At 39.8% G+C, this 22,498-nt stretch overlaps 1 protein-coding gene across 5 annotated transcripts in view; it reads left to right on the forward strand.

Moving 5' to 3' along the window:
* The window catches only part of LRRC4C (leucine rich repeat containing 4C), a 1,083,236-nt gene that overhangs the window by 631,265 nt on the left and 429,473 nt on the right, over positions 1–22,498 (forward strand). For all 5 annotated transcript variants that reach the window (XM_074372152.1, XM_074372154.1, XM_074372153.1 and 2 more), the window contains exon 4: positions 2,223–2,359. The gene's annotated coding sequence lies outside the window, so the exon portion shown is untranslated. The remainder of the gene's footprint in view (positions 1–2,222; positions 2,360–22,498) is intronic.

The following is a 22,498-nucleotide window of genomic DNA, read 5'->3' on the forward strand; positions in this document are numbered from 1 at the left end:
ATAAAATGTGCTCAACAGTATCCATCCCCCATGGAGTGGTTGGAAAAAATGGTAAACGATTGTTTCAAAAAAGGTAAAATCACGACTGTCATACAGATAACAAAGTGAAGAAGTGTAAAAGATTTTACATAACTCATTAATCAGTGAGAGAACCAGGAGTGATATAACCAGTTAAAAAGAAAAATCCAAAACAAAGACACATTTATAGATTCAGAATATTGAAATTAATGTGCTAAGGAGGTAAAACTAGCTTCTTGCACAAAGTTAATTGAACCTCTACTAGACAGGATAAAATGTGTCTATAGAGAATTATTTTGTACTGCTAACAGCTATGTATATTTTACAGAGTTGTAAATTCTGTAGAATTCTTCCATAGAATCAGAATCACATAAGCAGAAAGGTGTGCTGTGGACAATGTATACAGTTTTCCATTGAAGCACAACATTTTCCCCACATAAGTAAGTTAGATAATCATGTAAATTACTTAGCTTGTGCCTAGCACATAGCAGATTTCCAATAAATGGTTACTTTTAAAAATTGTAACCAGGAAGCAGTGACAATGATACAGACTATTTTGTGTAGAGACTCAGTAAATTGAATCAGAACTTCAACTCGAACAATGACTTAATCTATATTTTAGATGAGGTATTTTTCCCCTCATGAAACTCAGGGTCCTCCTCCTCTTTTTAAACTCTTAGCTCTACTATATTTCTTTAACATGTGCTAAGAAGAGTCTGCAAATTGCTGAGCAAATTTAGACATTTCTCTCTAGAGTTAAATATTGTCCTAAGGGGAATTCTTACAATAACACAGAATGACGTTGAGGAAAACCAAGTTCGACACAAACTTAACAATGGCTGCTTATTTATGTATTTACAGAGAGAAGACTCCTCCGCTGTCACTTTTGTTTAAGCAATGGTTCAAAGTGTTGAAAAGGGGAGTTAATTTTATGGAGTCAAGGGACATATTACTGAGACTGTATCTAATTGGCAAGGGTTCTATTAAGTTCAGGAGATTTTCTAAATGGTACATTTGACAGTTCTTGGTTGGCTGTAAGGGAACAAGAAAGAAGTTTGGGGATGTTTCAAAAGAGGAAGTATTGTTCACTGTGCAAGCAGAGGATTTTCTGTGTCCGATCGCCTAGAACAAGAAGGGGTCCATGGGGTTCTTTGTTGATGTCATAATGATTGTAATAGGTTTGGAGGAGAGAACCACAATGACTGATGGTTTCTTAATATAAACCAGTTAATATAAGAGAGAGTTAAAAAATTAATATGGTTTAAATGTGAATGAAATGATTTTGTTGAATTTAGTTAAAGTAGCCCGTGAATCCAAAATAGACCTTTGAAATTTCAGGTCAAAACAATTGTGATGGGGAAAAGAAAAATTATGTGGTTAAGGAATCTGACCTTATGATATGACATATAACGACATGAAATTTATTACAAGTTTTTCCCTGGAAGTCAGCATAGCCCAATGTCCAAGTCACTCTTTTTCTTTTGTCTTAAGACAGATTCAGTGTGAAAGTGTTTTTTGATATTAATTATTTAGACAAAGCAAAACAATAATTGATGGTCCTCTCCCACTCCCGAGTAACAAAAGAGTAAGAGCAATGGACTGAGCTTAGCTGGTCTTAAAATCTGACCTCCCTGACTTCTAAGTTTTTTCCCTATGATCTGAAAAATGAAGCTAATAAACACATGCCAGACAGAGACCTATAGGTAGTGAGTGCTTAGAAAAGTGGTTATATGAATTGAGTAAGATTATACATATTGTATATATTTCAAATGTTATACATATATATGATATATGTTTATATATATTACTAATATATATTATATATATGCTAAATAACTAGCAAAACCTCAGGCCCATGGTAACTTCTCAAATTTAAACAGTTTTTCACCTTCTCAGGTCATGCAAGAACAAGAACATTTAGTGAAGTCTATTACATTGAGCCCCTAATCAATACATTTTTAGGAAACCTTTATCATTTACCTGGGCTTCTACTAGGTGTTAATTATAGACACAAAACCACATTAACATGTAATATAGTTCTTAAAAGGGAAATTTTTTTCTTCCTACCCCTTTCTAGTCAACCAATAATAAAAATATTCAAGTATTTTTGGTGTGAGTTATGGGTGCTATAATCTATTTGATCAACCAGCATTTATTGAACATTATATATTCCTAAATATATCCTTTTATTCTGTTTTATATAGGAGTTACTGGGAGAGCAGAGATAACCTATGTAGAATAACAATATGGAAACATCCTGAAACCACGTTGGAGTCTCAGTAAGTTGACTGGATTCAGATTTCACAAGCAGGGATACTGGTCCGTGGACAATTGGCTACAGGTAAGTGAGAGGTATCATTTACTCCGTTAGGCTCTTGCAAAGATTGATTGACTGTGGGGTTGTTAATCACCTTTCAGATGATTGTAATTTTCCTTCGGCACAGCTGACAGCTTCCCTTCCCTCCCAAACGTACACGTGTGGATGCGAACATATGGCTAAATGTCTGGCCATTTCATCTTGTTCATTTGGGCTTCAGTCAATTACAAAAGGAGGAAGCAGGGGGAAAGAAGGACCCACCTCATAAAACTTTTACTCGTAGTGATTTATGCGGAGGGGTGGGAGTCAAACTGTTTCTGGAACAGATGTTTCTTTCCACTGCCCCGGGAGTTGAAGGTAGCAGACTGGTCTGCCCAGGATTCAGGACGGAACAAGCAGACAAATGGTGACGCTCTCCTCCCCCCCCCCCCTTTTTTTTTTGAAACTGGGGCAGCAGTTGGGTCATTAATATGAAACAAAGTGTTTGGGAAAGGTAAGCGGCTTTTTATTCTCCCTTTGAAAACCTGGTGAAAACCTGGGAAGCTTGGTGGGGTGACAGCATGACAGCGTTTTCTATTGGGCTCTTGGGAAAGCTGAGCTTGTCTGAAGGAACCAGTCTGGAGCAATCAAATTCCAAGCGACTCATACAAGTGGCAGTTTGTGGGCTGAGGGCATGGGACGTGGCATCCTCTGTAGTTAAACGTTGTCTTATCAATAGTCAAGGCCACTTGTGCCTAGAAATAGGAGTTGTCCAGCTCTGTGAAATGGAAATAATCTGTTCATTCATCTGTGGGGTTTCACAGATGTGTTGAGGCGAAAAAAAAAAAAAAAGTAAGATCAAGTTATAGTGGCATTAAGCTGCATCTCTGGCAAGGGAGACATTTATGCTTGCCATCGTAATTGGCAAATACTTACTTGAATCATTCATGCTGTTTTAAGAGGGGAGTAGAAATATTATTAGAACCTGGCACCAGGGCAGGAGGAGATGCTCATACATTGTCTTGTGAGTATCTAGCTCTCTGGGTCTCATGTCTAACAGCTCTCGGTCCTGAATCCGTAGCTGAAGAGCTTCCCTGAAGACAACTATTCTTCCTTGCATCAAGTCCATCGCATTACGTGGATTAAGCTGAATAGAAGGCATGTTATCTGTCTTCCAGGAAACCACTTAGTCTTGAGAGTCACGTAAGAACATAGATATGGAGGGTTTTTTCTAGCATGTAAAGTGCTCTCTAAAGATGAGGAGGTAATGGTAAGATGGAGATAAGGCAGCAGCCCCTCAAGAGGTACACGAGCCAATAAAGAGAAAAGACTTGACGCGCTCTTGGTTGTTTTGTTCACTTGCTTTTTGTTTGGAGGGCTTTTTGAAGTGCATGTGATGGTCCTCTGTCTTTGCCTTCACTCTCAGTCCTTCTGTCTGTTCAGAAGAGAGGGTGTTGTTTCCTTTTACTTAGACTCTTGTGTTTGTAGAGGAGAGACTCATATAAGTGACTCAAGTGGAAAGAGAGTTATTCTGTTAACATGTGTGGGCTGGCACTGAAACAGAATTTGAAAACAAGGGGGGAAAGAGAAAGTTCTAGAACCCTCTTATATGTTTGTACCATCCTCATAAACAACAGGGAACTTATCCTCTTTGCGACTCTGATTCTCCCTGAACATATATTCTATTCATTCTGCCCCCACTCCCCATCTCTCAGCTTCTGATTGCTTTTCTGCTCCTTCTTGTATTTGCTTCTCTCATAATTTTGCTTTGTACATAGCTTCTCATGGCCCCTCTAGCCACCTCCCATTTATTCAGCTTCAAATCCTGCTGCTAACTGCCTGCATCTGTTGGGTTACACTCAGGAAAACAGAAACCACACCAGTGATTTTAACAGATAAATTCTAAGAATTATTAACCAGATATTGGAGAATTAAAAATGCAAAAAGGGACGCCAATGAATCACTGAGGTAGAAGCTGCAGGGAGTGGCTACTAGGCTGGCTGCAGGGACAACAGGCAAGAGTTTGAGGTGATTAGAATTCAGAATGTTGGAGGAGGGGCTTTACAGAACTGGAATTCAGTAGCTTTGGGTAGAAGTGTTAACTGAAGGTAGAAGAACTTTAAAAGCTTGGAGGGGGCCGGGGGTGGAGGACAGTACTCCATTTTGCTGGAATCCATGTCTCTAAGAAGTTATGTCAGCTAGCTGGTGTAGTGGCCTCAGGAGCTCAGATTAGGGAGCACAAAGACCTGGGACTCAGGATTTTGTGAGGAATGCTGTTGAGCTGATGTCACAGTGTGGAGAATTAGAAGGGAACCCACAGGCAGAGCTGGGACCGCATCTCTGAGGAAGGGGTCCCAGGCAGTGAGCACTGTTGTATCACCTGGAGAGGGGGCGATGGGCTGTTTCTAGGCGTGCAGACAAAATGCAGAGCGGAACCAGCTGTTGCGTAGGGAGACACTGTTGGGAACATTCTCTCTGACTGTCCAGTCTCCCTCTAGCTTTCTCTGTTGGCAGAAACAGGGAGTGAGGTGGCAAAGGAGAACTGCACTTTGCCCAGACCCAGGCTCAGTATTTCAAAGCAAAATAAAAGATGGATTTGAACTGAGACATATTAATTTAATAGTGGGCACACAGCCTATCCCCTGTTTATGTGTAAAGGGGTATGTACGTGTGTATGTGTGTGTGTGTGTGTGTATGTGTGTGTATGTGTGTGTGTGTGTTTAAATTTTCAAAAAGTGAGACTCTGATTGGCTTGATTCATCTGATGACTGAGGTCACAGATGTTGACTTAACTAAGATGTGCTGACTTTTAGTCCAGTGCCACTCCCGGCTTAATCAAGCGGCATCAGATGGTGGGTTATAAGAGAATGCAATGGAAAGCATTCCACTTAAGGCTTTAAACCAGATTGTTTTCCTGAAAATCAACTGAGGACATTCATGTGATTGCTCGGTGGAACAGATATAAAATATGTAAATGTGACATAGTTAATGATTGACTTTTTCATTAAGCTTTTTATTGTGAACCTACTGTACATGAAAATGTACTTTTAAGAAATAACGTGGAGAGATCCCATGTACCCTTTCCTCCATCCCCCCTAATGAATTACCTTACAAAACTACAGGACAGCAAGACTACCGTGATATTGACATTAGTACAGTCAAGGTACAGAGTTTGTCTGTCACACAAGGGTCCCTTCTGTTGCCCTTTCTCGGCCACACCCACTCCATTCCCACCCCCAACCTCTGCCTGAAGTGTGGGCAACTATTAATCTGCTCTCCATTTCTACAATTTTCTCATTACAAAAATATTTGATAGATGGAGTCATGAAGTACGTAACAGTTAGGGACTGGCTCTTCTCACTCAACTTAATTCTCAGGAGATTTATCCAAGTTATTGGGTGCATCAACAGTTCATTCGTTTTTTTCAACTGAGTAGTATTTCATGGTAAGGATATACAAGTTTATCTTCCCATTCTCCTGTTGAAGGATGTCTTGATTGTTTGCAGTTTGAGGCTGTTACAAAGTTGCTGGAAGCATTTACGCACAGATTTTTGTCTGAATATAAGATTTCGTTTCATTTCCTGGAAGTGTAGTTGCTAGATTACATGATGGTTGCATACGTAGTGTTTTTTCCCCAGGTTTACTGAGATATAATTGACATATAACATGGTGTAAGTTTAAGGTGTACAGTGTGATGATTTCATACATATACACACTGTGAAATGTTTAACACACGCTTCATCTCAAACAATTGCCATTTTGTTATTGTTATTATGGTGAAAACATTTACGAGCTACTCTCTTAGCAACATTTAACTATATAATGCAATATTTTTAACTGTAGTCACCATGCTGTACATCAGATTCCCCAAAACTTATTCATCTTATAGCAGAAAGTTTGTGGCTTTTGACAAGTGTCTCCCTATTACTCGCACCTCCTACCCTGGGTAACAATGAATCTACTATCTATTTCTATGAGTTTAATATTTTTAGATTCCACATATAAGCAAGATCATACAATATTTGTCTTTCTCTGTCTGACTTATTTCACTTAGTATAATGCCCTCAAGGGCCACCCATGTTGTTATAAATAGCATGCTTTCCTTCTTTTTTATGACTGAATAATATTTCATATATATATGAGATCTATATCTATGTATTACATTTTCTTTATCTATCAATTCATTGATTGACACTTAGGTGGTTTCCATATCTTGATTATTATGAATAATGCTGCAGTGAACATGCGGCTCCAGATAGTTCAAGGCAGTGATTTGATTTCCTTTGGTTACATACCCAGAAGTGAGAGAGCTGGATCATGTGGTACTTCTACTTTTAATTTTTTGAGGACCTTCTGTGATATTTTCTGTAGTGGCTACACCAATTCACATCCCCACCCACCAGGATCCCCTTTCTCCACATCCTCACCAGCATTTGTTATCTCTTGTCTTGCTGATCATAGCCAGTCTAACAGGTGTAAGGTGATATCTCATTGTGGTTTTAACTTGCAGCGCAAACCGCTGAATTTTGATGAAGTCCAATTCATCAGTTTTTCCCTTTATGGATCATGCTTTGGTGTCCAGTCTAAGAACTCTCTTCCTAGCCTGAGACCCCAAAGGTTGTCTTCTGTTTTAGCCCCCTAAAGGTTGTATAGTTACATTTATTCTATTTAAGTGCATAACCCATTTCAAGTTAATTTTTGGATAAGATGTGAGACTTAAGTCACATTAGGGACAAGCCTGTCGATGTCCACCTGCTCTTCTTGGTTTGGACATCTACTGATTTTTCCGTCCATTTGAAATCGCCCTTATTGTTAGTGTAAACAGTAATTTGCAGCTGAAATCTGGACATTTGGGGTATTGTATTACAAGACTCTATATCTTATTTACACCTTCTGTTTTTGCTGCCTTCTTCTGATATTGATTCAGCAGGGGAGGTGGGGGTGGGAGCAGAAATTCGTGTTCCTTACTTGGCCTCTGTTGCAGCATGAGTGCGTGGGGGCTCCTCATTACCTTTGAGTGTGGACCGGAGTTCCAGCCCCCACTAGACGTGCACTGACATGTCCCCAGCTGGGAGGTACAGGAGGGTGGTGTGACTGCCACCCACTTGGTCACCACTGACGTCATGGGCGAAAGAGTGGCCTCATTACTGCTGGAGGTAGGGAAAGTCCTTGCGCTCCCTGAAGTTGATGCCTTTCCAGCATGTCGGGATGTCTAGCATGGAAGGGCCCCCGTTCTGCTGAGTGAAGGCAGAGGGACAGACTCCCTGTGTCACCTCAATTAGCAACACAAAGGGTGGAGAGTGGGCTTGTTGATACAAGTTCTGGTTTCCTACCTGACCTTGCCTGATGCCTCCTCGGTGGGGAGTTTAGGGGACCTTGTCATAATTTGGTGAATGTGAAGGTCTAGGGTCCCATTAGGGCTTTTCTGGCTTGGGTAGGGATAAAGCAATAGTTGTTTTTTGGTTTTTTTGTTTGTTTGTTTGTTTGTTTTTTGTGCTGTTCAGCTGGATGAGAGTCACTGCTATCTTGCTAATAAACTGCCTTTTCCTTGTCCTTTGGGTAGAGAGTAGACATTTGTTGTTTCTTTCTTTCTTTCTTTTTTTTTTTTTTTTTTTTTTGTCTATAACTGTTGGAATTTCTAGGTTTCTGGTCTCTTCTACTCCAAGTCTGGGATCTGTAAGGCAGAAGGAAAACCCAAGAACTCACCATCATGTCATTACTTAGATCTCAGCTTCCTAGACCATCTGCCTCCTACTCTCCAGCTTTAAAGGTCTTCTTATATATTTCTTATTTACATATAACGTCCAGAGTTTTTAATTGTACTTAATGGGGTGAATAGGAAAAACAAAATCTACTCTATCTTCCTGGAAGTGGGAGTCCCTTGGAAGCATTTTTGATGAAATTTTGATGGGTCCATTTTTATTGCTAATTTTTAAAAACAATAATTCAGTGAGAACCATAAAGCTATAAAAAAAAAAAACCAGCAAAACAAAGCAAACAAAAAACAAAAAAATTCAACCTTTCATTAAGTCCATTCCCCTGTATTCGGATAGGAATGCATGCAAACCCATCTCAAAGAGACGATTACTTTATACAGTAGAAGCTTAAACATAATTATCGAATGAAGGACTAGTTACTAAATTAATTAATTTAGCAAATTGTCTTCTGCATGCTAAACAATGTTCCAGGCACTGAGGAGGGCATATTAAGTATGTATGTGTGTGTGTGTGTATATATAGATATGTATATATAGATAGATATAGTTATACAGACATAACTATCAAGTTATATAAAAACCATTAACACTGCTATAATGGAAGGACTATCATAACTACAATATATAAGGTAGAAAAAGTTATCTTTCATCTCCTCCGAGCAAGGCAGTGTCTTGTTCCTCTTTGTCTACTGCTTGTGTCTAATGAAGCACATTACTCATCATACATGACATGCTGAAGGAGTTTAGCAGGGGAGGAGAGAGCACTTTGAGCTGCTGGGAAGTGATCTGTCGTATATTTTCCAAAATTTCTGTAGAAAAGAGGCCTGTAACATTACTAAGTAACACATTCTCATATTGCACATTCCTTTACCAATTTAGAAACTTTTATGTGAGTCCTGTCCTTGCAAATGAACTGAGGCGCTTATTGTTCTGGCCTTGGTAGAAGCAGAGGAGAGATAAGCAGCCTTTTTCACACATATTACTTTTAAATATTTAAGATCAAGTGCCCATCTATCTCATCATAAATGCTTTGACTCCAAATACCAACCACAAGAGCTTCATGTTTTACTATATAATATATATATATATCTGTATATATATATATACACATGCCGATGGTCTGTGAGTCAAATGTCAATCCCACCCATCCCAATACACACAAGACAAAACAAACAAGTGCACTGAACAAACAAAAAGAGCAGCATATGGTAACAAGATGATTTAACATCACTGTCCTTTAAGGCAGGTGTGAATTCTATCCTTAAACATAGTCCAAGGAGGGGTTCTGAGTTTCATCAGTTTATTGTAAAGTCTGACAGGCTGGGCATCCCATAAACAATGGCTTTCCGATTACCCAAGGATGGAACTTTATCCACAAATATAAAAAGCCCTTGGCAGGAAGTCAGAATCACAGCTAACGAACTCTCCAGCATGTCACTCCTGGATCAGGGGACGCCAGAGGCGTACAGAAACCAACAGGAACCCTGATGCTAAGAATCTTGATGGAATAGAAACAAGCCACGTTTAATGCATGGCAAGGAGCCGCCTGCTAAAGAAGAGTCCTGCTCATCACAGGCAGATGAAAAGAGATCCTTCTAACCTATATCCTAGACACTTAGAGGACATCAGCTTTGACTTGTGCATTTGATAAGCAGCGGTAGACTGAGGAGGGTTTTCTAAATAATGAGTATTTACAGGACCAGTTTTTTAAAAGAGCATCCTGGTGTTTGTTTGGTTGGCTTACTCTTTGGGTGAAACGCTCCCCGTGAGTTCCCGTGCTGCAAAGTACAGAGAGATGGCAAAGTTTGGAGTAGGATGAGTTCTACTTTATACGATTTTCAGTGAAAAAAAGTATAGCACATTGAACTAGACAGGCTATATTTACATGTGGTTCATCTTGTTTCACGGAAATTCATTTTAATAGGTTCCTGATACAGAAAAGCACACTTAGAGAACACACCCTTAACACTTCCAAGAATGTGCAACCTTATGACAGCATCCTACCTGTCATTTAAACTTTATAGTTGTCACAGACTGAAATGATCAGGATGCCATATAGTATTCAACATAGAAAATAACCTGTATTAACAGAAAATTGCACTATCCTGTGGGTTTTAAGGTTTATAAAAGTGATTAGACTTTAAAAATTTGCCATGTACCCAGTTATTATTTCTTTTCAAAATATGAATTGAAATATCTTTTAAAATATATTGGCATGATCATAAGCAAAACATGTTTTATTTTTAGAAACTTAGAAACAGAATAACAAGATAACAATCACTTTGTTACAGAAAAGAGATTAAAGGCATCAAAAAGATATGTGTGAGTGGCAGTTCCTTCTCATGGCCATCCTCCTGAACGTGATTTGGCTGTTTTTCTGATTGTGCAATACAAGATTTAGCCAGTTTTCCTGAGCCACCTTCACATGACCTAGTTGAGAGCTGAGAGGTGGAGGCAAGAAACACAGAGAATGTCCTAATCAGAGCCATTGCATCTTCTTGCCGTATTCCAGCTTATCAAACATTACTTCACATGTTTCCAGGTGTATGTGACGCACTTTTTGAAAGAAGAATCAGACCCTGTCTGTGAAGTCTCCTATCCTGCCCGTCCAACCTAAGTAAAACGATCATATTATCAACTTTTTTTTTCAAAATGACAAATGTGCTAAATATATGGGAATTCCTTATGCTTGATTTCTCACATTTTGTATCTTTGGGCTTCATATGCACATTGCAAATACAATGAAATATCTCTGCAGGAAAGCAAAACATTTCACAGTGGGCTTTTACTGTTCAAAAAACCAAACCAAAAGTCAGAAATTTCAAGGCCATACGACAATTTAGGACAGGCATTCTATTCAACTGCATGGTATACGTCTATTTCGGAGAACAACTCCTAAGTGGAGTTCCTTGCACGGAGATGGCACAGTGGTAACAACTTGTTGAATGAATGATGGTTTATTTCATACACTTGGAAATAGCATGGTAGAACCAAAGGTGTGCTGGAAAATCAGCTGAGGGGGAAAAAAAGCTCTGATTTAGTGTTTTCCTGTTTCTGTGGGATAAATACTCCCCCTATGGCCCATTTTAATTACCAGTGTGGTGTCACTGAACACAGAGGTGGGAAGAGATGTGCAGAATGTTCCCTTGCAGGCTGGTACAAGCCGGCCCCAGTGCCCTCCCGGCGGAGCCCCCTTGACTTGCTTTTGTGTGCTTTGGCGAAGGAAAATCATGGCGCAGACTTCCTGTTAGTTAATTAGCTGGCTTGATTTTGATGTCTTTCACCGGTAATGATAACCAAGTGTCACTTTTCCAGGTAGGCTGCCTGCAGAAAGAAAAGTTGTAAGAAAACCTCCCCAGGAGCTCCCAGGCTTTTGACAGCAAATAAAAACCAAGGAAGGCCTGGAGGATATTCCTGAAGTTGAAAAAGAAATCTCTTTAACTAGGGCCACCTACTCTGGGGCCTGGGAGCAGTTAAGCATGCCTTGAAGAATCCTTATTCTTAGCCACTCTAAGCTCCAAAACTGAATAGGAAAGCCTTAGGCACACTCTTTAGCAACATGGTATGGTAACTCTTAGAATTTATAAAATCCTTCCAAGGCCCCGTGATGCTGAACTAGTTTTGAAGTTAAGAAATTTAGAACATAGAAGCTTGAGGATAGTTTAACTCCATTTAAAACAATCATTCATTACAGAACTTCTGTGGCTCATATTCTGAGCTGGACATTCTCACTTATCTTATATTTTTCATTTAATTCATGTGCCTTTACTCTTGATGGCAGAAGTAGAAATTCTTCCATTTATTGAAGATCAAAAATGGCATCCAGCATGTTGGTTAAAATAATATTTTAGTAACAACCATGGCAATCACCACCTGTTAAATGTCTGTGTCCAAGCTAGTTGACATTTATCATTTTAGTTAATACTCAGCATAATTTCTATTTTGTAGATGAGGTAAATGAGACTGAGGCTGAGAGAGTTTTATTCATGAGGTCAGCAACTAATAAATTATAGAGAAGAAATTGGACCACAAGGCAGTGTTTCTCCAAATTCATTGCTTAGCATGTGTTAATTAATTCAGTCATTCCACAAATGTCTATTGAGCATTCACTATGAGTCAGGCTCTATTCTTAGCTTTGGGGATACAGCAGGGAACAACCTCAATAGAAATTCAGGCTCTCACTGATCCCCACTTTAGTGGGCAGAAGCAGTCGACAGACAAGTATGTAAAACAAAATCATATCAAATAAATATTATGCTGGATGGTGATAAGTTCCACAGAAAAATACAAAATAGGGAAGGAACAGGTCGTACAGCTGTAAGAGTGCCTTGCAGTCTTAAGCTGATAATTAGGGAAGGCATCACGAAGAAGGTGAGAAAGATCAGAAGGAGGTGAGAGACTGATGTAGGCAAATATTTGGGAGCAAAGAGGAGGCAAGAACAGAGGCTTTCAAGCAAGAGCATGCTCAGCGCATTGGAGGAACATTGAAGTCTACACAGTGGTAAGCAGGGGAGAAGGTGATGGGAGTTGAGGTCCTAGAAGTGAGAAGTATGGAGTAGGATGCTGGATCCTTTGACTTCTATGATTGAGTATAAACTGAAGGGAGGTGAGGGCAAAAAGAAGAGAGAACGATTAGCAGGCTGTTGGAATAATCCATGTGAAAGATGACAATCTCTTGCATCATGACAGTGGAGATACAAGTGGTAAGAGTTGGTTGGATTCTGAATATATTTTGAGTAGATATAATTTGTGGGATGATCAAAGGCAGGATGTCTCTGAGAGAGCGATTGAGAATAACTCTACAGTTTTTGATCAGAGTAAACGGAAGACCCCATTAATGGAGATGGGGAGGACTGTAGAAGGAGGAATTTGGGGTGGAAGATAAGGAATTTGTTTTTTAAATGTGGTAAGTTTAATATGGAGGAGATGCAAGAATAAAATAACGTCTACTTCAAAGTATAATTAGAAGTTTCAATAAGTTAATCTATATGAAATCACTATAAAAGTTAGCTCTTTTTCTTCATTCTTCAGCTGGGTGATATAATTACGTCATAACTAAGTTTTAGAGACAATTGAATTGGTGGACTGTGAGCAACATTTCATATACAGAAGAGAGGCCGTTTTTAAATCTGGCTTAAAAAAAATCAGAAGAGACTGATGTGTAACTGTGGACACTGAGTTTCTATACTCAGGATAGAAGTGAGAGTCAAGAGAGACGAAGAAGATGGGATGGAGCTGTCCTGCTGAAGTAATTTTTAAATGTCTGCAGGCTTGTTAAGAACAGAGCCTGATGAATCTGGGTGACTAAAAGAGTAATTGACTCTGAGTATGAGCCACGCGCTCTGGAAGTCCAGATGCCCAGGTCAGATGCAGGGTTAAGGAGGCAGTGACTCTCCGACCTCGGATGCGAGTGCGATGTTGTCAGCTGAAGGTGTTAAGGAGCCATCAGAAGAAGACTGTTGTGCCTCAGAGCCACATTCTCAGGGTGCTCATTGCCAAATGGAGGCTGTGATGCAGCACCTTGACCAAGAAGACAGAGTGAGTGGACACTTCCTGAGCAATTTGAGACATCCCAGCTATTCCCAGCAATAACTGCTAACGTTTTCAAGAAGTAAGTGCGCCTTTGACTCTGAGCAAGTTAGGAAGTGTCTTACCTGGCCATTAACAAGGCCTCATTTGTACTCTCTAGTTGGAGATGCCAAGAGTTGTCCCTGCGATGCGTTGTAAACAATAGCCATTTCTTCAAGCCACCCTGGTATGTTGCAGGTGGCTTGCCCATCTGGAGACATTAGGGACCTCTGTGGACACTTTGAAAGCTAAATTCAGTATCACTTCTCTATCCTCATCCTGCTCCTTGTAGGACATTCTTTAGAGCTTCCATTGGCTTTTCTTTATTTCCTGGGATTCCTTTCTCCACGTCTTTATACTCGTAGTTGGCCCTAAGATGGTGCCATTTTACCGGCTCTTCCTGAAAAAGTGACTCAGTGCTCCCACCTGGCCTTCCCTTACCTGTGTGCCCCACTCCTTGGGCTGAGTGCTTTGAGCCCCTGCAATGCAGGCTACTTCAACTCTTCCAGGTACCCGTTTTCCAAGATGAGGGGAGACTGTTGGCAGCTGGCTGTTGATACAGATGTCCTGTCAGCGGGAGAGCACTTCCTTGGGTTCCCACCCACAGCCGAGCCGAGCAGTGAGTGTCACGCCTGGGTTATTTTGGGGGGCAGGGCAACCCTCGCCCCTACTAGGTTACCACTGCATCTGAGGGGTCAATGTTTTGCTGTTCTCTGCCCAGGCACACCAGCCATGGGAAACTCTCCTTTTCTCATGTCTGCTTTTTACTCATATATGGTTCCTTCTGCCTGAATGGCCATCTCCTCACTTCTGCTTTCAAAATCCAGTCTTTTTCTCAATCCTGGGATGACTCTCATCTTCAGGAAGCTTCTCCTGATTTTCCTCTAATGCATATAAGCTCCTTGAATTGTCACTGCATTTCAGTGGCCGTGTCTGATCATATCTTAAATATACTACTTTAGATGTGTTTGTGTAGATGTTCTTTCCCTCCTACTTGAAGGGTGAGCACCTTGAATAAGGCTTGAACAATAATAAGCATCACTTAGCTCTCTGAAGCCAAGAATCCCTAGGGCAGCTGAGAAATTTAATGAGGCCCCGAGGCCAGGAGCCTGGGATGCATTAGGAAAGGCTTAAGAAAAATCTTCCTGTAGACTCGAGGTTTAAATTCGTCTTGGAAACACACATTCACTTAGGGTACTAGAGCTCAAGGTTGTGAATTTTATCATGGATCACCCGGGTGAAACCAGCAAGACAGGAAACAGCTGGTTAAATATTAGTAGGCTGCTCAAGTTATCAGTTTGATTTATTTTGCTATTATTTTATTTGGAGGGGTAGTGGTGTTGAGAATATCTTTACAAGACTGCCTTAGGCTATGAGGAAAAGTTTGTGGCCATAGACAAAAGCCTTTCAATTTGTAGCAGTTTGATAAACACATCTTATAATTATCCATAGACACCCACTCCTCCTTTTCTTTAAATTGCCTAGAGGGAGATCCGGTAAATCTAAAGAAATAGAGTCCAGGTTTTGTTACTAGCCACACATGTAAAGCAATTATTTCTCTAACAAACTATATCTCAATGCTAGAAAAACATAATTTCCAGGCTTAGGAGAAAGTTACATTTTACTCCATGAATACATTACCAATAAAATGAATATTTGACTCGTGATTTTTTTCCATAGATCATTGGAGAAAACAACATACTTATTTATTAAAATCTACAAACGCTGAAAATAGTTTTCTTTCATCTGTAATAAACTTAAGGATTCTTTTATATATATATATTTGAAGTTGCAATATCTTCAATAGTGAGAAATCAAGCTCCTTTCAGCGTAAGACATACACAGGAATTTCACAGCCTTTCGATTGGAACTAGTTGAAATTAGAAATGATGGAAATGACACTCAGTCTGTACTGCTTTCCTACAATTCTCCATTCTTTACTAGTCAGGCTTTCTTCATTCTGAAACCTTTCACTTCATACTAATGCTATCATGGGCCCTCGTATCCAGGAACAAACAAAGACACCAAAAAATCTGGCAATTAACTGTGAGAAACTGAAGCTCTTCTAAGTGTGAGTATGACTTGGCACAATACTCTACCGACAATGGTATACAGGAGGGAAGAGAACCCGCATTTACAGGTGCCACTATTTACCCAGCTTTGCGCCCAACTTCATTTAGTCCACAAAATGGGCTTTTAATTTAGGGATAGCTTCCTTTATTCCCTCCTTCCTTTCTTCTTTCTTTCTTTCTTGTCCATAATGTCCTCAATTTTCTCATGTAAAATGTGCACATAAAATCAAAATCAAACATTGTGGACGTACAGATATAAAAAAGTCAAATGTCCCGTCACTCCGTATCCCCATAGTAATGTGTACTATTTGTCAATTTCTGTTATAGTCCCATCTGGGAGAAGTGGTAACTGGAGCTCAGAAATGTAATTTGGCTAAGTCGTGATTTACACCAAGACTTCTTATTGCAAAGCCCACGGCAGGCGCGGCCGTGTGTGTGTGTGTGTGTGTGTGTGTGTGTGTGTCCATCCCTTTCACATTCTACAGACAAAGATGAATTCTCTTTGCCTGTTTGATAACATTCTGTGGACCCTACCTGTTCGTTTATTTATTTGTTCATCCATATATTCATTCTACCACATGCTGGGTAATATATCTGAGTAAGAATTAGAAAAATAAAAGACATAAGAAGAGGGAAAAAGAGGTAAATGTTTGGGAAAAGGGAGGAAAGTAGCCTTGGCAAAGATAAAGGGACCGAATTTCAATTAGGAAAGAAGGAGCTGAATTAGTGTTAAAACAAACTCCCATTCTAAACCCTGTCCTCTTAGGCACCGCACGACGTCTCTTACCTCTGATGCGCTGTTTAATTGATATGTTCCCTTGAAGCCTTTCATTACTAAAGTATCGTCATAGCTCAGCCCCTCCAGAGTCACAGCCCACTGGGCGGGGAAAGCACACTTTCTACATACCACACACTCTCCTGGGCATCGGATGCAAAGATAAAGCAGATAAAATCCCTAACTTTGGATGTCCAAGTTCAGTAATAAGAAGCCCTTCATGACACTTGTCTGTGAGGTTTTACAACTTCCTCAGATTATGGAAGAGTTTCAGCTGCTATAAACAGTATTTAAGGCCACATCTAAGGTGTAGACTGTGTTCTTGTCTGTGTCCCTACTTCTTTATCCCATCCCTGCATTCCTTTTGTCTTCATTCTATGGAGCTTGAACTGATTCTGGCACCTCTGAAATATAGATGTGGAGAGACCAATAGGAAGAGAAGGATGTCTGCATGGGGAACATCAAGGAGCAATCCCAACAGTCTTCCTTCTCGACCCCAGCAACTCTTCAGAAGCTTTGAGTCAGTTCCCTTGGTCACACAGGGCTCTCGTGGGCAGTCAGCATGTGTGATTTTGTGGATTTTTTTTAACCAATTCAAGAATATGTCTCCAGCCCAAAAGATCACACAAAACATTTCACTTCTGAGTCTGGACCAGCCTTTTCAAAAACAGTTACCGAATTTTTAATTCATTCTCCAGTATACCGCTGTATTTTCCTTGAATACAAATTAATTTAACAAATATTTTCCCAGAGGCATAAGGTGGTAAGGACAGCAGACTAATTAAAGTCAGTAGTCCTGGAGTACAGATCTAGGGTTGCCACTTACTCTGTGACTTTGGCCAAGTCACGTAACTTCTCTGAACCTCAATTTTCTCTTTGTTGAAATGATGCCAATAATACCCCACTCAAGTGATTGTCATGAACATTGAATAAAATAACATTTGATAAGATAGTTTTGTGTTAAGTACTAGTTGTGGATTATAGCCATATGTCACTCGCTGTATCTGCCAATAAGATCATTACAAGATTCCCTGAAACCCAAAGAAATTACTTTTGGGGGAGAATATGCTTTATGTGCATAACGTAATTGGCAAACAATAGACAACTGACATAGTTAAGTGATTCCATGCTAATTAAATTACTTCAGATCCCAGACAATACTTCCGGAATGCGATTCCAAGTAGACATTTCTCTAATTCCACTTTGCCAAGGCTGCATTGTTATATTCTTAACGTAATACTCAGGCAATCCTTTATGCGTTACAAAAAAATCAAGATGGAGTAAAAGAAGGAGAGAAAGAAAGAAAGAGAGCCTGGAAGCTTTCTCAAGTCTCCCATGTGCAAATACCTTGATGCAGCATCAGGGGAAAGAGCAAAAGAGCAAGAGATCCCAGACCTTTCCCATTTTGCAGCCATGTCTGTCACAATATTGAGCCATCACATATTGAGAGTGCTAGTGTGACATCTTCATCCGTGTCAGACTGACTCTAACCCACAACAGCTCCGCCAGTTACTGGGGCACCACTCTCGCTCCATCCTGCTTATCTCTGGCAGCTTAAGAGTATCCGTGCCCTCCGTGCTGGACACATCCCCAGTGTGATTCAACGTCGGTGGGCGTCAGCCAACACTCGGCCCATGTAAGAAGCCCGGTCAGCCTCATCCCCATTTTTACCTGTGATGAGAGCCCAGAACAGAGCATCAGAAAGGCGGAGGGCAGTCCAGCTCATTTCAGACAGTAAAAGCCGAAGCCGCTTTGTCCCCGCAGCGGAAGGAAGGACCACACATCAGACGTTCACAAGATGGATTAGGAAAGTCAGAAAACTCCCATTATTCTCTAAAGGAAGCGCAGTAAATTCTTTTCTCTCCTTTTAAAGAGCTTGTATTTAGTTTTTAAAATACTGTTATTGTTTTGCATTAGGAGTTACTCATAGGAATGAAGTTTCTTTTAAATTTCTCTGTTTCAGAAACTGTGCCCCCGGGGAAAATGAGTATATTCATGAGTGGGTTATAAAGGTATAAAGCACATTTCATATCATAAATACCTCTGTCTGTTACAAAGTGAAATAGATGAGCATTGTGGGGAGCTTTGGGAATGTTAAGATCACTGATGCTTTGGTCACTGAAGCCAGAGTCCACTTTAGATTCTGAAAGACAAGCTGCCAAAATACTGAATGTGGGTGTATTTTGAGGGAAGTAATGATAGAGGATCTACTGGCAAAGGAGTCACAACACTGAGATGTTATTCTGTCGCTGCTCTGAAGTCAGAACCCCAGATGCACCACTTTTGTGTTGAGTGACTGCAGACAATGTACTTAGCCTTTCTGAAATGCAGTATTACGAACTGCCAAGTGGTGGTAATGAGAGAACACTTTATTCAGCATCGTTCTGGTCGTGTAGAGTAACTACATGAAATGTGTACAATGCTTGCTGCATAGTAAGCTGCAGTGAACATGAGCTAGTAGTAAAAGTGGTACTCGTGGTAACCTGACTATGAAAACAAAACAAACAAATAACAAGTAATAAAAGCGAGAGAATGTCTTAAAGCCCTGGGGCTTCACATCATAGATGATCTTAGTGAGTTGTCTGGTTTTTTTTTTTTTTTTTTCCTTTGTGGTCCTTGAATTTGTCCTTTTTTGAAAAAAAAAAGTTCATGAGATTTTCTTCAATGTGGTTTTGACTTTGTCCAAATATAAGAATTTTCTTAAGAAGAATGCATCATAAAATTCACAAAGCCTACAACCAGAGGTTAAAAAAAGGACAATAAACTTTGCTTCAAAATGACACATGAGAGATGTCGATAATTTCAATATTGAGGAAGCACTTTAGAGAAGACCTAATTTGAAACCTGATATATCCTCATCAAATACAGTAATTGAATGTTGAAACATGCTCTGTGTCTGTCTCTATCTCTGTATCTCTGTGGATGGTGATGTAAACTCTGTCTCTATCTAGACAAAGATGCTTGTGTTAAGTAGAATTAAAGGCAAAACGCTTTCACACTCTTAACCTCCGTAATCGAAGCTGCTGGAGTTGTAGATGATTCAGGCCGACATGAAAAGGATCAATGAGGTCAATACCATTCCATTTGCGTGTGGTTGAGAAATCTGTACCCTGTCAAATGCCCATACTCAGCGTTCCCAACCGAAGCCGTAGTGACACAGGCGAGGGACTTAGAGTGCATGACGCAAAGTGAATCCATTCTTGTCACCAGAAGGGGTATTTCCTGAAGCATGCCTCCGTGGGCGCCTATCACTGTCTTTTTACAAATGACTTCAAAAGACAACCACATGCCTTAGTTTGGAGAAAGAAGGTAGAATTAGGTAGGGCACAGGGAAAGACACTTAGATCGTAAAAGCCACATTATATGATAAACCCAACCTGGGCAGTTGCAAGATATTTGGTCCAGGGCATCGGAAACTTTTTCTGTAAGCATTTGGTTGGGATGCTTACAAAGGAGCCAGCAGACCTTTTCAAACAATATTTGTGAGAAAAGTGGATAGCTACCAGAAACAGTTTATTTTCAATAGGGTGAAGAGCCAACTGTCAATAACAATATTTGAATGACTAATTGTTATTATCAGCAGACTGAAATCAGAACCAATTTTCACACTGTCATATAAAAATCAACTTTTAAACATTTCTCTGAAGTTAATAACAAAGGACAAAGATGGTTTAATTATAACTTGCTAAAGGATATATTATAAGTTGGACAAAAGATGAGAGCTCAGATTTTTTTGTTTGTTTGTTTGTATTTTTTACCACAACAGGCCAAAGTTTATTTAAGATAACAAGTGAGATAAAAGTGGTATTTCATACTGACAACTGAGGAAATACAAGATTTTCTACTTTATATAAACAGACAAATAAAGACAAATACATTGTATTAACTCAAGACTCAAATTTTCAAATTTTCAGACTCCATCAAATTCAGTGGAAATATCTCAGATTTGTCTAGGGATCTTATCTCTTCTGATTAGACCTAGGTTTTTTGTTTTTTTTTTTCTTACTAGATATCTGGAAAATAGCAGTATAAATCCATCGGCCTTGCAAAGACTTCTGAAATAGTAAGTCTACTTCGTACTGGTTTTCAGTTAGATGAGCAATGTGTTGCTAAAGATACGTGAACTCAATACTTAACAATGTACATAGCACAGTTACAAAGATTGACTAGCAAAATCACTGTGAGGTAGGTAGTACCAGGACCTCTAATTTATATATAACAAAAATCAGGCATGATTAAGTGATTCCCCCATGGGTCTTATAACCTAAAAGGGGCTGAGTTAGGTCTTGATCTCTCCTCTTTGGACTCTATGTTCTATAATCTTTTCTAATATCATGCAGTGCCTTTCACATGGTTGTGGTAAAACTAGCCCTCAGTTTAAAATCACTGTTTCATTCACAAAATTTTGCATTTGCTTAAGAGCTTTATAATTTTCAAGTGCCATTATGTCCATTAGCAGATTTGATACTCAAATCCTCCGGGATAGGTTTGAAACCTCTGTTTTACACATAAGGAAATTAAGACCCAGTAGGGCACCAGATAGTTCCTAAAGACCAATTTGGGACATCATTACAAAAGGACATGGCTCTACGTCCATTGCTGCTTCTGTGACAGGAAAGAGAACTGAAGCTTTTCTATAGGAGGAATAATTGTCCAGAAGGATGAAATTCTGAAAAGCAGTGTGAATTTAGAACAATGTTTCTTCATGTTTGAGTTTCTGAACATCTAAGTGCTTGAATGGCGGCACAGAGGCGGAGGAGAAATTGTATTCTCTTGAGTGTACGTGCTCCCTAGAGAGGCAATCACCCCTGGCTCCAATCAATCAGAAACACCTAAAGGCCGACTCTTCTTCACGTGCCATCTGGAAGGAGGTCTTAGGATCAGAGTGCAGCTTCCTCTCTAGGCAAAGGCAGCTCACGATGTAATTTCCACCCACCCACCCCGAGCAGTTTAGCCAGAATTTTATTCCCAAAGTGCAAAATTCTTTAAAAATGATATTTTGCAAAATGAGACATACTGAAGACTCACTTCATTCCAAAGTCAGACACTCATTTTTACAATGCTTGCTAAACACACACGAAAGACATTCACTGTGGACTCCCATAGCTTCCAGTATTGAACATTATAATCTGTCTTTTAATATCAAGCTATTTCTCCCCTGCCGCCTCATTTAATTAATGATGTCTCTCTCTCTCTCTCAATCGCTCTCTTCCTCCCTCCCTGCAAAGAGCTTGCTCCTAAAGGGAAATATATTTTGCTTATCATTCTGTGTTACTGTAAGGATTCCTCTGAGGATAAAATGTTACCCACAGGGTGATATCTACATTTGTTTCGCCATTTGCAGACCCACCCTACAATGTGGCCAGAGGAAAAAAGCAGAGATGATATTTTAAATTTGAAAGGAAAAAAAAAAAAAAAGGAAACCTTGAATTACGTGGCAGATAAATGATTAAGAATTGGAACGTGGTGTCAGACCTAAGAGACTTAAAGCAGGGAAGACATAGAACTGAGAAAGGAGGGAAGAAGCATTAGTGTTTCATGAAGAAGAGGAAACTGTTTCTGCTTTATCTTTTGCAAATTGAGAGGCGTGCCACTTACGCTGGGGTGGCACTTAGGTGGAGAGCGCCTGGGCTGGCTTGAGGAGGAAGAAGCATTCTCCTGAGAAGGCTTTAGGCGGAAAGTGATCCCGAATTGCTGTTGTTTAAACAGAATGATTCTGGCACAACTAAGCTAGAAGCAAGAGAAGGAATTAGCATATGTGGATCTGGACGGCAACTATCAGGACGATGTGTGAGGCTTGTGAGAGCTGGGCAAAAGTTTTAGCAGCTAGATGTTAAAGGTGTACAAGTCTTAGCATTTCCTTCTTATATAATGCTTCCTGCCTGTTGCAGTGACTGGGGAACAACATAAAAGGATTGCCCAGCACTGGGCAAAGAGGAGACATTCATTTATTGGTTCATTCATTCCTTTGTTAAATGTTTATTGAAAGCCTATGATATGTCAAGCCCATTTATTCAGGATTCAACAGCCAACAAATGTCCCTATAGAGTTTC

Source organism: Camelus bactrianus, chromosome 10, assembly GCF_048773025.1.
Source record: "Camelus bactrianus isolate YW-2024 breed Bactrian camel chromosome 10, ASM4877302v1, whole genome shotgun sequence".
NCBI classification, from domain to species: Eukaryota; Metazoa; Chordata; class Mammalia; order Artiodactyla; family Camelidae; genus Camelus; species Camelus bactrianus.